General features: G+C 41.8%; 1 pseudogene across 1 annotated transcript; it reads right to left on the reverse strand.

Annotated features, from left to right (window-relative positions):
* Positions 1-290: 290 nt before the first annotated feature.
* Positions 291-1,129, reverse strand: LOC311624690 (small COPII coat GTPase SAR1A-like; annotated as a pseudogene). The gene is made up of 2 exons: positions 961-1,129; positions 291-729 (listed from the first exon to the last, which is right to left on the reverse strand). The product of its transcript is annotated as a small COPII coat GTPase SAR1A-like (transcript).
* Between the last annotated feature and the right edge of the window lie 12,562 nt (positions 1,130-13,691).

Here is a 13,691-nt window from a genome sequence, read left to right on the forward strand (position 1 = left end):
TTTTCCTTTTCAGTTGGCCCCTGATAGCACACAGCTCCACCTGCCAAGACCTGCCAGCTTCCAAGGCCTGGAATGCTGACTTACCTCAGCACATGGACAGCATGACCTGCCAACAATGTGGAGGAGAGCACATGCTGCCACTGGGTGAAGTGAGAGCTGACAGAGACCCTGGCTTCTCAATACCAGAGGTGGTTGGAGAGCTTTTCTTGTTCTATTAGAAAAGTTCATGAGGAAGCTGTGAATAGGATCAGTTCCCCAGAAATAAAACTCCTATTTTCATTGTCCAAACATCAGCCAATGTACTGGGAGAGCCATGGGAAGCTTTGCCATAGCCTTCTCTCTTGAACACACTGCACATGAACACTTCCATGGGGTGGGCATTCAGCTCCTTCAGGGTCACAGTCCCCTTTCCTGTGGTCTGTCCGGAAAACCCAAATATCTCCCAGAGGTTTTCTACACCAATTGCATCTGTTCTGTCAGTTTGTAACCCAAGATAAGGATTGGCACATTGGATATTGTTTCATCAATGGTTGAAACATTATGTTCAACTATGGATTCCATGAGGTGAGGATGATCTTCACAGTCCACCAAAAAGACGATCCCACTACCTACTGGGAGATCATTTTTCCAAACTCAACTTGCTTGCTCAGGCACACCAAGATCAAAAATTGTAAAAGTCAATTCAGCAGTTGTCAGTTCTTGGATATCAGAGGTAATGTTGGAACATGTCTGTCATTTTTATAAAGGTTTTTTTTTTTTTTAAATGGTCGGCATATTTATCTTTTTTCTTACAAAGAGGATGGGAGGGAGAGAGCTATTGTAGAAATGTCAATGAGAGAGAAACATCGACCAGTTGCCTCTTGCACACCCCCTACCGGGGATGTGCTCGCAACCAATGTACATGCCTTTAACCAGAATCGAACCTAGGACCTTTCAGTCCTCAGACTGATGCTCTACCACTGAGCCAAACCGGCTTCGGCATATCTATCATTGTTGAGCTTGTGTAGAACAGTGGTTTTGCCTGCATTGTCCAGACCAAAGAATATAAGTTTTCTAAATTTCTTGTACAATCTTAGGAACTGGAATACAGGCTGAAGCCATTGTAGATCCACTCAAAAATGAAAGACATTATCATGCTTACCATGACACAAGGGGTTCCTCTGGCAGCAACACCAACAGCGGGCAGCTTTGACCCTCCTCTGATCATACTCCCAAAATCACTTTTAAATCACTTGGGCCAAAGATTTTAGCCAATGTTGCAAGCCTCCCAAACTCCTCTACCTCTCCTTTCTTTGGGGCCAGATTTCTGATTTTGTTTAGGACTTAGTTTTAAATATACTTAAGTGATGAAGTTGGTTCCCTCCCAAGAATCTGTGATTGCTTTAGGGGTGGGCATGTGGCCCAACTCTGGAGAAAGAGACAAGAAAATAGATTATGGAAGTTGTAGGTGAAACTTCTGGGGAAGGTTTGGCTATTGTCCCATGGGACTATAATTCTTGGAGGGGGTACAGCCACTTTGTGACTATGAGGTGAAAAGCTTGTCCAATATGAAAGCCAATACTTTAAAGATAATAGGGAAGAAGTAGGAAAGAACTAGGGTGCTTGGTAATAAAGAGAGCTGATGAGGTAGCCAGTTTTGGCACTGCTTCTACTGAACTTATTTTTCTGAGGTGATCCACATTCTGGTTGCTTTAGTGCTTTCAGATGTGTGTTCTGCACTTGTAGCCAAAAAACACTCCCACTCATTATCCGTGATCCAGCATTGACCTTTTTAAGCCTTACTTTTCTCATCTCTCAGACATGAACACAAGAGTTCTTATCTAATTGAAGTAGGTAATATGATAATAATGCAAGCAAACACTCATTTAACACTTGCTAGGGGTCATACTATGTTTAAACAGTTGACTCATGTGACTTACACAGAATGCTCAGAGTAGGATCCTGAAACTTACACGTTCTTAGCACTTATCATTATGATCATTGTTGTTACAGGAAGTAAGCAATTAATTCAGACATTCTGTTCCTAGACAATTTACTTACAGCAAAAGGAAGTAGACTTTCAGGTCATCCTCCTATTACCTCAATGAAAGATTACAGGAACATTTGAAAAATGGTTTTGCTCCTGTGTTAGCTTTGGAAATTCAAATCCTGTCACAATGAATGACATAGGAACCAATATATAGACAAGTGTTCTCCTGATGTTTAGGTTATAATGCATGTATTTAAAAATAAGCTCATAATAAAAGTTCCTACAAATCTATTTGGAAGCTAAAATAGCTCATTGTGAGGGTGGTTCTAGATGGATTTTAAACTTTTGGAGTTTAGAAAGAAGGTTTTGGCTTTCTTAGTAACCACACTCTACCTGTAATTGTCTAATGCATAGAATGAACAGCTTGATAAAATAGTCTATTTCTTAATGCTCTGTCAAGAACTAAGTAGGGTTGAAGGTTCACTTAAATGAAAACCAACCAGCTAGCTTAACACATCTCCTGGAAGCTGGAAAAAAACCCCCACACAAAACCCACAGAAAACTCCTGGGCCAGAGGTAAGGACTTTATCACTTAGGTAGCATGAGCTTCCTATTTATAATAACCCTAAATCCAGCCTCTGAGTGACAGGCCCAAGTGAATGCTGCACACAATAGGTTTATACCAGAGTTGAAGAACCTTGAATTTAAGAAATCTTAATCTTATTTGGGGTAACAGCAAACCTACCCACTATCTTTATTATCCTGATCAGGAAATAAACCTGCCTACTATCCAAGGATTAATAACTATCCAAGTTTTTAATAACAGAAAGGGAACAAAAGGGAAGCAAGACATTATAAATATAGTAATTTGGATAGAGTCACCAGGAAGCTGCAGTTTCACACTCCCAGGGTACCACCAGTCCATTCCCTGAAGATGACTGGGGGAAGGGACTGGACAAAGGGGAAGATAGGAGTTTGCACGGTGAATTGGGGTGACATAGGGAAGGTACCTGCCAGTAAAACCTGGGAACAGAGATAATTGGCCAGAGGGGCAGAGCCTCTATAAGCCCATGTGAAAATTTTGGATTACATAGCCCAGATAGGAATTCTCATTCTCTTGTTGCCCTTGGCCCTCTGGGTTCTGGGCTCTTGTGTTTCTCTTGCATTCACCCATGTTCCCTCCATAGCCATGTAGCCCAGTGGACACACACACAATGGAATGATAAACTGCAGTGGGAAACACAGCTGAGCTTGTCTGATGCTGGTTTAGACTGTCCAGACATAGAATGGAGACTCTGGGCAGTGGCACTAATCCTAGCTCTGCTGAAACCACGGGTACACTTCTATGATGGGACAGAGGGAAATGGGACCTTGGAAATGCAGGGATTTAATTCCATGCAAAAAAATGCCACTCATTTTCTCATGCAAGTCTCAGAAAATTCTTTTTTTTTGTAATATTGCAAAAAAGCCATATCCTCCATCAAACGGAGGGAATGAGGAGAACTGCCCATTGGTAATACCTTCATGTACATCCTACATGTATCTATTAGGGCCACCTGCAACTTGCATTTGGCTCCCAGCTGCCCCCAACCCAAAGTTTTACATTTTGTTGAACCACCGCTCTCTAAATAAATGATTCTCAGTGGTCCATATTCAGATTACCAGGAAATGGACTTTGAGGTCCAGGGTGGGTCGGTATTCTGTCCTAGATAAAGTAGCCATGGCCAGGGTCAGGGTCAGATGACACAAACACATTCCCACTTTTTGGATAAGCAGGAAGGGCAGAGTCTCTTAGGGGAAGAGCAGGGAGACAGCTTTAGTGAAGATTCAGCCAATAAACAAATTGGATAACGGGTAACATCATCTTTAGCAGCAGTAATCTCTTTAGAAATCTTATAAATCACATATTAAAAAGAGGCATCAAGTATGACTCAAATAACTTTAGCAGAAAACAGACCAAAAAAAAGTCATTTAATTATATGATCTGTGATTTCTAAATATTCAAAAATTGGATTGCACCGTCTTGCTGAGCCATGCTTGACAACACCTTTTATTGCTACTGGCTTGCTGGGCTTATGCTCTTTGGAAGGGGCCAGAATTATTTATGATATAATTGAAATGTGCTGTTTATCTAAATCCCACTCAGAAAAGCAATTGAGAAACCAACCCAGCAGCCAGAAAAAAAGGCAGCCCCATAAGAGGGATTAACAGGAGAAAGCAGTGAGTTCTGAAAAACTACGTAGGTCTGTCTCAACAGAACCTGCTGACCAGAGCTGTCCTTCAAGACTGTTCCCGTTCTTGTTTTGCTGGATATAAATGGAGGGGTCAGAATGGGGAAGTTGGGTCCTCTTCACAGCCTTTTTTCTTCTCTTCTTCATCAGCGGAATCCTTCCAGTTTTCTAATTGTTGGCTTCTGAAAAATCAAGAGGCTCTAGGTTTGTGAATGTGTACTTCAGCTTAGAAGAAATTTTCATCATGCATGATATTTTATGGATTTATCCTCTCATAATGAAATGAAAGAACCATCAAAAGAGAGAATCCCAATTAAAGTTTGTTGAAGATAAATCAGAAGGTAAGAAAGGACCAGTTGTGCACCTTGGGTCAACACTAGACTTTAGATTAGAAAATGCCAACAACCAACATTGAATGGGGACGTTTGGGATGAGGGGAGTGGGTCCAATTTCCTCTGCCCTTAAGAGTACTTGGACCCATCTGGCATCTTGCCATGCATCCCGTAACTAGAGAAGCCTGTCAATCTCTTAACTACTTCCCAAGTTAAGAGACTAGTTATCCGCAAGCAGTTCTGCCTCAGACACTGAGCCCTGAGTCTGCATTCCTCCAAACATACACAAGGATGGACTCTTACCTCACCTTGGTATTCCAGACACCATCTCACTGTCTGTCTGTGGCTTTTCTCTCTTCCTTATCATGTTTCCCTGGCCCTAAAAACAATGTGGCTGCTCAGACAATGGTTTTTTATCTGTATTGCCATTGTCCTTCCAGGGCTGGGCCCTTGAGAAGTCATTCATTCACTCATTCATCTAGGCTTTTGCCAGTTCCAGACATTAGATTAAGCATCTTAAGAGGTATAGGGATAAAAACAAAGCGTGGTGTCTTTTCTTGAGAGCTCACAATTCCCTGGGGGTTGCAGAGAGGCAGGTAAATAAAGAATTCTTCCAATGTACTAAAACCAGATGGAAGACTGGATTAAGGTTCAGGAAGCATGGAGAAGGAACTTCCTTTAGCTTGGATACCCGGGGAAGACTTTACAATGACAGAAAACTCGAAGACTTTCTCAGACTTCTCCTCTACATCAGAGAAGGAGGGGCAAAGATGGAGTCAGGAGACTTGTGGGTGGATGGGCAATCCAAGCACCTCAAGGGTAGACCAGAGGGCTTCCCTCTCCTGACTGTTCTAGTCCCTGATGGCGCTCTGGTGGGTTTCAGCTCATTGAGAACATTTCTCTTCATCCCTTTGGAAGCTAGAGTTAGATTCTGGGTAGTGCCTGTACCAAGGACATATGAATGTTGACACTGTCCGAACGGTTTAATATGACTAGAAAAGTGGGCCTGAGGTCAGAGTGAATGGAGGTGTGTTCCATGTGTGCTCTTTTCTGCCAGCTCTCTAGAAGTTGGGCGGGGTCATCTTCAAAGGCAGCATCTGGAACAGCTGTGGGAGCTGTGTTTTCATAGCATTAGGAGCACTTGCACCAGCAAGTTCCAACTCTTCTGTTTTACTAACACAATTTATGGTGAAAATCAATATTTGCTGAGTGATGACTCGACCCTCATCATGCAGAGAGCCCTGGGATTGGAGCTATCATGATCCTCCAGAACAGTGCTTCTCAGTGTCATTTAGGGGGTGTGGTCAAATGCAGGCCCTGGGGTCTCCACTGACTTGAGACCTGTGGGGTGGGATGGGAAGTTGCGATCTGGGGTCTACATTTTTAACACTAGCCAGATGAGTCTAATGAACGCCAAAATTTGAGAGCCTTACTCTGAAAAATGAGTAAAAGGATCTTGCAAAGGAGACTAAGAATTGTCACAGTTCATCTGTGTGGAAGCTGCAGGAAGGCTATATAACAGATATCTCAAAATCAAATGTCCCTTTAAGATTTTTTCTGGTTAAAGTATGCATTCTTGGCCCCTGGCTCCAAGAGCCACGACAAGCAAAACATTCTGAGGTGTTCTAAGTTAAATTCCAGTGGCCAGAGAGTGGGAGAAAGAATAATTACCCAGTTCGGAGCTGTGAACCAGCTGACAAAAGACTGCTCACATTCCTGAACGTATGTTGGAGCTTTGAATCAACCTCTAGGTGTCAATTAACTGACCAGAGAAGCCACCACATCCTTCACATGAATGGACTTTCAGGGCTGTTGCCTGTAACCAATCAAAAGTAGTCAATATTTCTTCCTCACAGACTGCTTCTATCATAGAACTGCCTCCACTTTGCCCTTTCCCGCCCCTCAATCTGTAACCAATGTAAATTCTTTCAAAATAACTTATGTTCCCCCCCCCACCCCGCCACAGAACAGGATGTATAGAGGTGTTCATCAACTTCAGGACAGGGGACCAGGGGACATATCATATCACTTTTTCCGCTGGGTGCTGCTGCTGGTTTGGACTTTATGGGCCAGCATCTGGCCCCTTTCTTACTAACAATGGCCCAATAAACCTCTTCTTTTAAGAAGACTTGCAGTTTGGAAGCTAAGGCTTTTGTTTAACAGCCAGAATCTCTGGAACTGTAGCTCTAGGGTCTGCATATTTTATTAATGCTTTGGTTATTTATGAATATAGAAAGAATGATTTTGGAGCAAGCATCTGGAATAGATTTTTCATTTTCTTAACATCATTTTTTATTTTTTATTTTTTAGTTTGATCTCTGCTATTCAAATTAGGTCATTTTTAAAGCAAACAAGTGATGTGAGAAGGTGAAGGTGAGTCAATAGACTTTGAGATACTGTCCAAGGACTTCTCAGAGGAGGCTGAAGAATAGGAAATGGGTTTCATGCCTGAGCTGGGCACTGCTAGTAGTGGTGATTCTAAAGAAGTATGGGTCAGTGGTTCTCAAAATGAGATCCCTAGAATAGCAACAACAGCATCATCTTGGCCTCGCTAGAAATGCAAATTCTGGGCCTCACTCCACTTGATTTGAATCATAAACTCATGGCCTAGGAATCCATGTATTTTGTCTTTTTAAATATTTTTATTAATTTCAGAGAGGAAGGAGAGGGAGATAGAAACATCAATGATGAGGGAGAATCATTGATTGGCTTCCTCCTGCACATTGGTAATAATGTTGGTAATAATGTTGGTAATAATGTTGATGTAAGATAAAAAAGATAGATTTTTTTTTCTTTTAAAAAGTGGTGCATGAAAGGGGAAAATAGTACTTGTACAGTGGAGAGACCTAGTGGACATTACCTTAAACCAAGGGATAGGAGCTAGAATCAGCAACATTGGGAAAAACCAATATTACGTAATATCTGAGATGATGCCCTTACAAGAACAACAAGTACATCTGTGGCATCACTGCCCAGATTGCATAACCTGAGCCAACGCATTAGGGAACATCAGGCAAATGCAAACTGAAGGACATTGTACAAAATAACTGATCTACACTTTCTAAAACATCAAGATCAAGAACACTATGTGGGGTCGAGGGGCTGTTTCAGATCAAGGAGACTAAAGAGAACTGACAGCTGAATGTATGTGTGGTTCTGGAGAGGATGCTGGGAATGGGAGAAAGAGCTATCAAGGGCATTGTTGGGACAATTGACAACATTAAAGTATCACCTGTGGATTTGAGTAGAGTATTGTTAATGTTAAACTTTCTAATTTTGATTATTTTACAGTAGTCATATAAGAGAACACCTTTGTTCTTAAGGAAAGATCAACTGGAATATTTAGTATGCAGATGTCTCTCACTCAATGTGGAGATCTCAATGGTGTAGACAGAGAAACAACAAATCTGAGAGAATGATAATGGGGCAAAATGGAAACAATTGATGAATCTGGATAAAGGGTATCTGGAGGTTCTTGAAACTATGCTTACAACTTTTCTGTGGTAGTTTAATTTTAAAAGTCATGTACAGGTATGTAAAGAGAATATTCAAGTTTTGAATACTAAGATCATGGATGATATTTCTTTAAAAAAAATTTGTTCCCAAATATTCTACAGTAAGCATGCATTATACTTGCTTATCGAAACAGAACAATTGAAGTGATAGAAATGATACTTTTCATACACATCTCAATTGCCATTTTCTTTCTGCTGGCTAAAAGTATACATGTCTATGTCTCTAAAAGATTTGAGATAAGTTGGAGTCAGAAACATAAAAAAACAACTAAACAACCAAATAGGACCCAAACAATACACACAAGTCAGTGGGGGAGAGAATTTAACAGATTCCATCAATAATGAAACTGTTTCTTTGGCACACCCCACCCCTTCCCCCCATTATTGGCAGCTCTCATTTCTCCACACTCTATGGTTGTGTCTATTCCACATGCATATTAGCATGTTTCCAGTAGATTTTTACTGTAGAAGTGTGCCCTTTCTCCTATCCCTGTGATGGCTACAGTCTTCAGGTCTTTGAAGAGGCACTAAAGTACCTTCCATTTGCTCTTCCTGTCTTGCTAAGCATCCTAGAGATATTATGGAGACAATCATCTTTCCTGCTAATTTTAGCATTGTCCCCTGAGGAGATCTAGATAATATCTTGAAGATGCCAAATACCGTGTTTCCCCAAAAATAAAACATCCTCTGAAAATAAGACCCACTTACAGTTTTTCTTCTGAGTGAAATATAAGGCATCCCCTCGAAAATAAGCCCCCCTCCCCAAGCTCTGTCTCAGAATGAAAATTAATTTACCATAAACTGGTCGCTAGGGTCTCCCTGACTGGCGTCTAGCAACCAGTGACGTTACTTGGAGTCCTGACGTCACTGCTGTGTGGAGGCGGAGCGGAGGTCGGAGTGAGCGGTGAGCACGGAGCGGGAGAGAGGAGGAGACTTTTGCAGATGCGTGTAAAAGAACAGGAGGATTAGAGCTGATGGGATGCTGCGAAGGTGGTGAGTGCTGGTCTGTCTCTGGTGACACTACCTGATGCTTGCAGCAGCCCTCATGATGACTGAAGGTTCTCAGTCAGTGGCAGACCCTGCTCCAGTCCAGATACAGGCCCCAGCAAGCCCAGTGACAGTCCCCAGGCAGGCCCCAGGAGGTAAATGTCTGATAAAGGGGTAGGGTTAAGGTGTTCAGTGACACAGGGATGGGGAGAGGAGGATCATTTAAAATGACACAGGAGGATCAGAGGGGGCAATCAAAACGACACAGGAGGATCAAGAGGGGTTACTAAAACGGTAATCCCCCCTCTGATTCTCCCGTGCCATTTTGATTCCCCCCTCTAATCCCCCCCTGTGTCATTTTAAGTGATCCCCCCGCCCCCCGCCTTGATACCCCAATTCCTTTTTTTTTTTTTTACCCCTAGAAATGAGAGCAAAAAGAAAAAGCTACTCTGTGGAGTACAAGAAAGGAATCGTGGAAGATTCTTGGGGCCAAAATCTTACTGCTTTCTGCAAAGAGAAGATGTTGAGTATCCGATTGGTTTGAAAATGGCGAGCAGAGTATGGTAACCTCATTGAACAAGTGGACAAGGGAAATGCTAAAAAGTGCAAGTGTGGATCAGGTCAACAACCATTATTTTCTGAGCTGGAAGACCTGATCTGTGAATGGGTTGTTGACAGGAGAGCAGAGGCTTTGGTTGTGAAGAGGGCTCAGATTCAAGAATTTGCCCTTGCAATGGCACCACAGTTTGACATACCCCCCGAAGACATCACAACACTGGCTGGATAATTTCCTTCAGCGAAGTGTACTGTCTTTAAGAAGCTCTACAACATTGTTTAGGTTGGAAGATACTCAAGTTATTAAGCGAGCACTTGCATTCAAGTCCTTTATTGATGACGCTGACTTCTCTAAATACAATCTTTCCAACATGATTGCTATGGATGAAACTACAGTGTTTATGAGCTAATCATCTCAAACAACAATTGAACAGCGGGGTGCCTCCTTAGTGTACATTCCCTCCACTGCTTACAAAAGTGCACGTGTTTCCTGTATTTTGGCAATTCATCTGGATGGCACTAAAATCCCACCTTTAATCATTTCTAAGGGCAAGAAGGAAAAGATTGAATGTGTTTTGGGCATTTTTATTCTTGAAACTGAAAAAGCCTGGGCCACACAAGCAGTTATAAGGAAGTGGGTCGATTTAATGCTGCCGCTTGTTATGCGAGGGAGCCAAAGAGGTCTGCTAGTCTGGGATGCAGCCAGCACTCACTGCGCTAAAGACATGAAGACATTTATTCACAAAAGAAAAATAGATCAGATAATGATTCCCGCAGGAATGACGGCCTATCTCCAGACTTTTGATATTGCAATAAACAAGCCATTCAAAGACAATTTGTGCATGGAAATTAATGACCACATTGAAAATAGAATGGAGAGAAATCAGCATGGAAACTTTGTAAAACCTAAACTGCAAGAAGTCGTGACTTGGGTGAAGAATTCATGGGAGAAAATCACTGACAGTTGCATTGCAAATGCACTATGAGCTACCTTGACAAGAAGTACTCATTTAAAGACAGTGCTATTGCTAACCATGATAGATTTGGTCCACTGATTTTGAAAGAAATGGAGTCACAAGAAATTCACCAGGAAATTCAGGAATTGGATTGTTATGAAGATATTCCAGAAGATGATGACATGATTGTCATTGAATAAATGAGTAAATTCTTGATACTGTAGGATTCACAGTTTGTCTGGTTTGTGTTGACAACTACCGTACTACCGTACTGTATACAGGTAATACATTTCCTTTATTTTCATTTAACAATAAATGTGTATCGTATTCTTCTTCATGGAAAAATAAGACATCTCCTGAAAATAAGACCTAGCGCATCTTTGGGAGCAAAAATTAATATAAGACACTGTCTTATTTTCGGGGAAACAGGGTACCTGAGATAATAATGGCTGTTATTTTAAGAATCTCCCCTCTCTTTCAACACAGTTACAAAGATAACAGGCACAAATCACAGATTGCTGCACTACAATGAGTGTGGTTTCTGAACATACACACAATGTAGTAGAGAAGTCGCTGGATTGGCCTGCAGGGCTGTGTGGTGAATGCAGAACCCGAGAACACTGCCAGTGCTGGCAAATACATGGGTTTCCCTTGCAGACAGTGGGTGGTGATCCTGAAGGAAAATGCCCCAAGCAAAGCTGCCGCTGGTTAGAACACCCTGCCCTGTGTTAATGTCAGCAAGGTTGCCTGGTCTACATCTTCTTGTCTTCTTTTATGTATATTTCTCTCTCTCTCTCTCTGTGTGTGTGTGTGTGTGTGTGTGTGTGTGTATGTGTGTTGAGATATGTTTATTCCTATTGTACCAATTGTTAGAAATGACACAGTTTCTTAGGAATACCTCTTTGTGGTAACTTTCCAGAACTCTGGTCATGATCAAGAGAAGATTCTGAGTAGGGATTACTGCAAAAACACATTCTATTATACATAATAGGCTGCTCATAAAATGAGATCTTTTATCATAAAAGAGCTGGTATTAGGTATGCTGGACCCATAGCACATCTGTTCAAAATACCTGCTATTCTGAATAAGTAAAATGACTGAATGTGTAATCAAGTACTAGGAGCACAGGGGCTTCACTTCCTTTTGCAGAGCTGGTGTTCACCGGTTACCTGAGGAGTAGAGGCCCTTGGCCTTCCTGGTAAACAGATGGGGTCCAGGGAGCAGCAGCCTGGCCTTCAGCTGAAAGCTCGTCAGAAATGTAGACTCTTGTCTCCTGCACACACACAGCCCCCCAAAATCTCTGACTTGGAACCTGCACTTTGACAGGGTCCCCAGGAGATTTGAGTTGGTTCACGAAAAGTCTCAGCCTGAAGGGCAGGTGTGCCTGTCAACCCCACCTTTGCTAGAGAGAGAAGAAAGCAGGGCTTACAGGAAAGGCTGGGTAAAGAGCAGGCTGCTCCCAGGAGAGCCAAATGCTCCCCTAAAAGACATTTTAAAATAATGTCAGTTTGAAATATGTTAGAGATGGTGCTATTTGAAGTAAACCTTTTCTGGAGGATGGAGGAGGATGTATACTTAATGTGGTTTGAATCTGTGCTAAGCTCTATGCTAGGCAGAATACATGATTATACATGTGTATGTACACACACAGCTATGTATGTACATATATGTGAATATGTGCATATACCTGCATGTATGAATTCTGTTTCCTCTCATTACCTCTGGCATAGGGCTACTAAACCCACCTTGCTGGTTAGGAAAGCAATGGGTGGCTGGGGAAATTCATCAGCATTCACGTAAGGACTGAGGAGAGCAGAAAAAAAAATAAAAATAAAAAATGGGCTGCCTTCAAACCTGTACCCTGCTGTCTCTACTTTATGTCTTCCATTTTGCGGAAAATTCAGAAAATGAATAATTATATTCTGATACACTGATCTATTTCAGATCATTTGATTATGTGTAATAAATCACCAGGCCTGGCAAACTTCACCCACACCCTGTGGCTTCCTGGTAAAGAATCTGAATGGGGCCAGGCTGAGGCAGGGCAGGACCCGGTCAGTGGTCCTTGCTCCCCATCTTCTCTCTGCTCTGCAAGCTTGCCACTCAGCCTCTCTGCCTCAGTTTCCTCATTTAAAAAGTGAGCTATTTGTAGCAATGATTTCTATGACTATCAAATTATATCAATATCAAATGTGGTGAATATTAAAGGAGATAATGCATACACTGCTTCTAATATCGTGCTTGGGACAGAATAGCCCCATGAATAGTTGTTGTAGCTGCAGCAGTATTAATAGTCCTATGTGAAGAGGTTGCACTACGGGAACAAAAGGAGAGTGAGCCAGTCTGAGAAAGAGGTGGTGAGAGGTGCTAGGGAAGGACAATGGGTCCCAAGTCTGGAGAGGTGGTGGGGCAATGGCTCACGGTGGGAATGCAGGAGCCTCCCTCAGACCAATCCTGACATGAAAACCTTCTCCAAGTATCCCTTTGGAGGGCATTGGAGGCTGGATGCCACAGATGGAACTGAAGTTCTTTGGGACCAGTTTCCAAGCACCTGAATATCTGATTGACAAATAAAGTTGGCAAAGCTTTCAAGCCCAGTGTTGTTGTTGTTGTTTTTTTTTTTAATGCAAGCCTATAAATATAACAATCTTGAACATTAACTTACTAGACACTGAATAACTGCACAAATTAATAAGTGTAACAGAAATAAACCCATTTTCCTTGTTCTCTGAAAGCAAAATATTTCCTGTTATGCACACCAAACAAGTCAGTACAAGACTAATGACATGGCAATCAGCTGCTAAAATATTCACTGATAGTATTAGTGGAGAGAAATGGTGTACCTGCGCATAAGGTGCATAATGGAAATGAACGCAACATGATTATAGTGATCAGTCATTAGCAAACGTTGTAGTTCGTTATTAATAATTATGTACAACAGGATATTGTAAAAATTAAGTTATGAAATTTTTATTAAAATGTTTCTTATGTTAGGCTATAAAAATATTAGTTGTGGACCACATGTGGCTCGTGGGCTGTGAATTTGACATCCATGGTGTAGAATGCTCTCTGTGAGTCTTCTGAACATCAGAGATTGTTTTTCCCTGCTACCAGTTCAGCTTACTGCAGCCCCAGCAATGAATCTT

This window comes from Pipistrellus hanaki (genome assembly GCF_964339955.1).
Source record: "Pipistrellus hanaki genome assembly, chromosome: 6".
In the NCBI taxonomy this organism is placed as follows: Eukaryota; Metazoa; Chordata; class Mammalia; order Chiroptera; family Vespertilionidae; genus Pipistrellus; species Pipistrellus hanaki.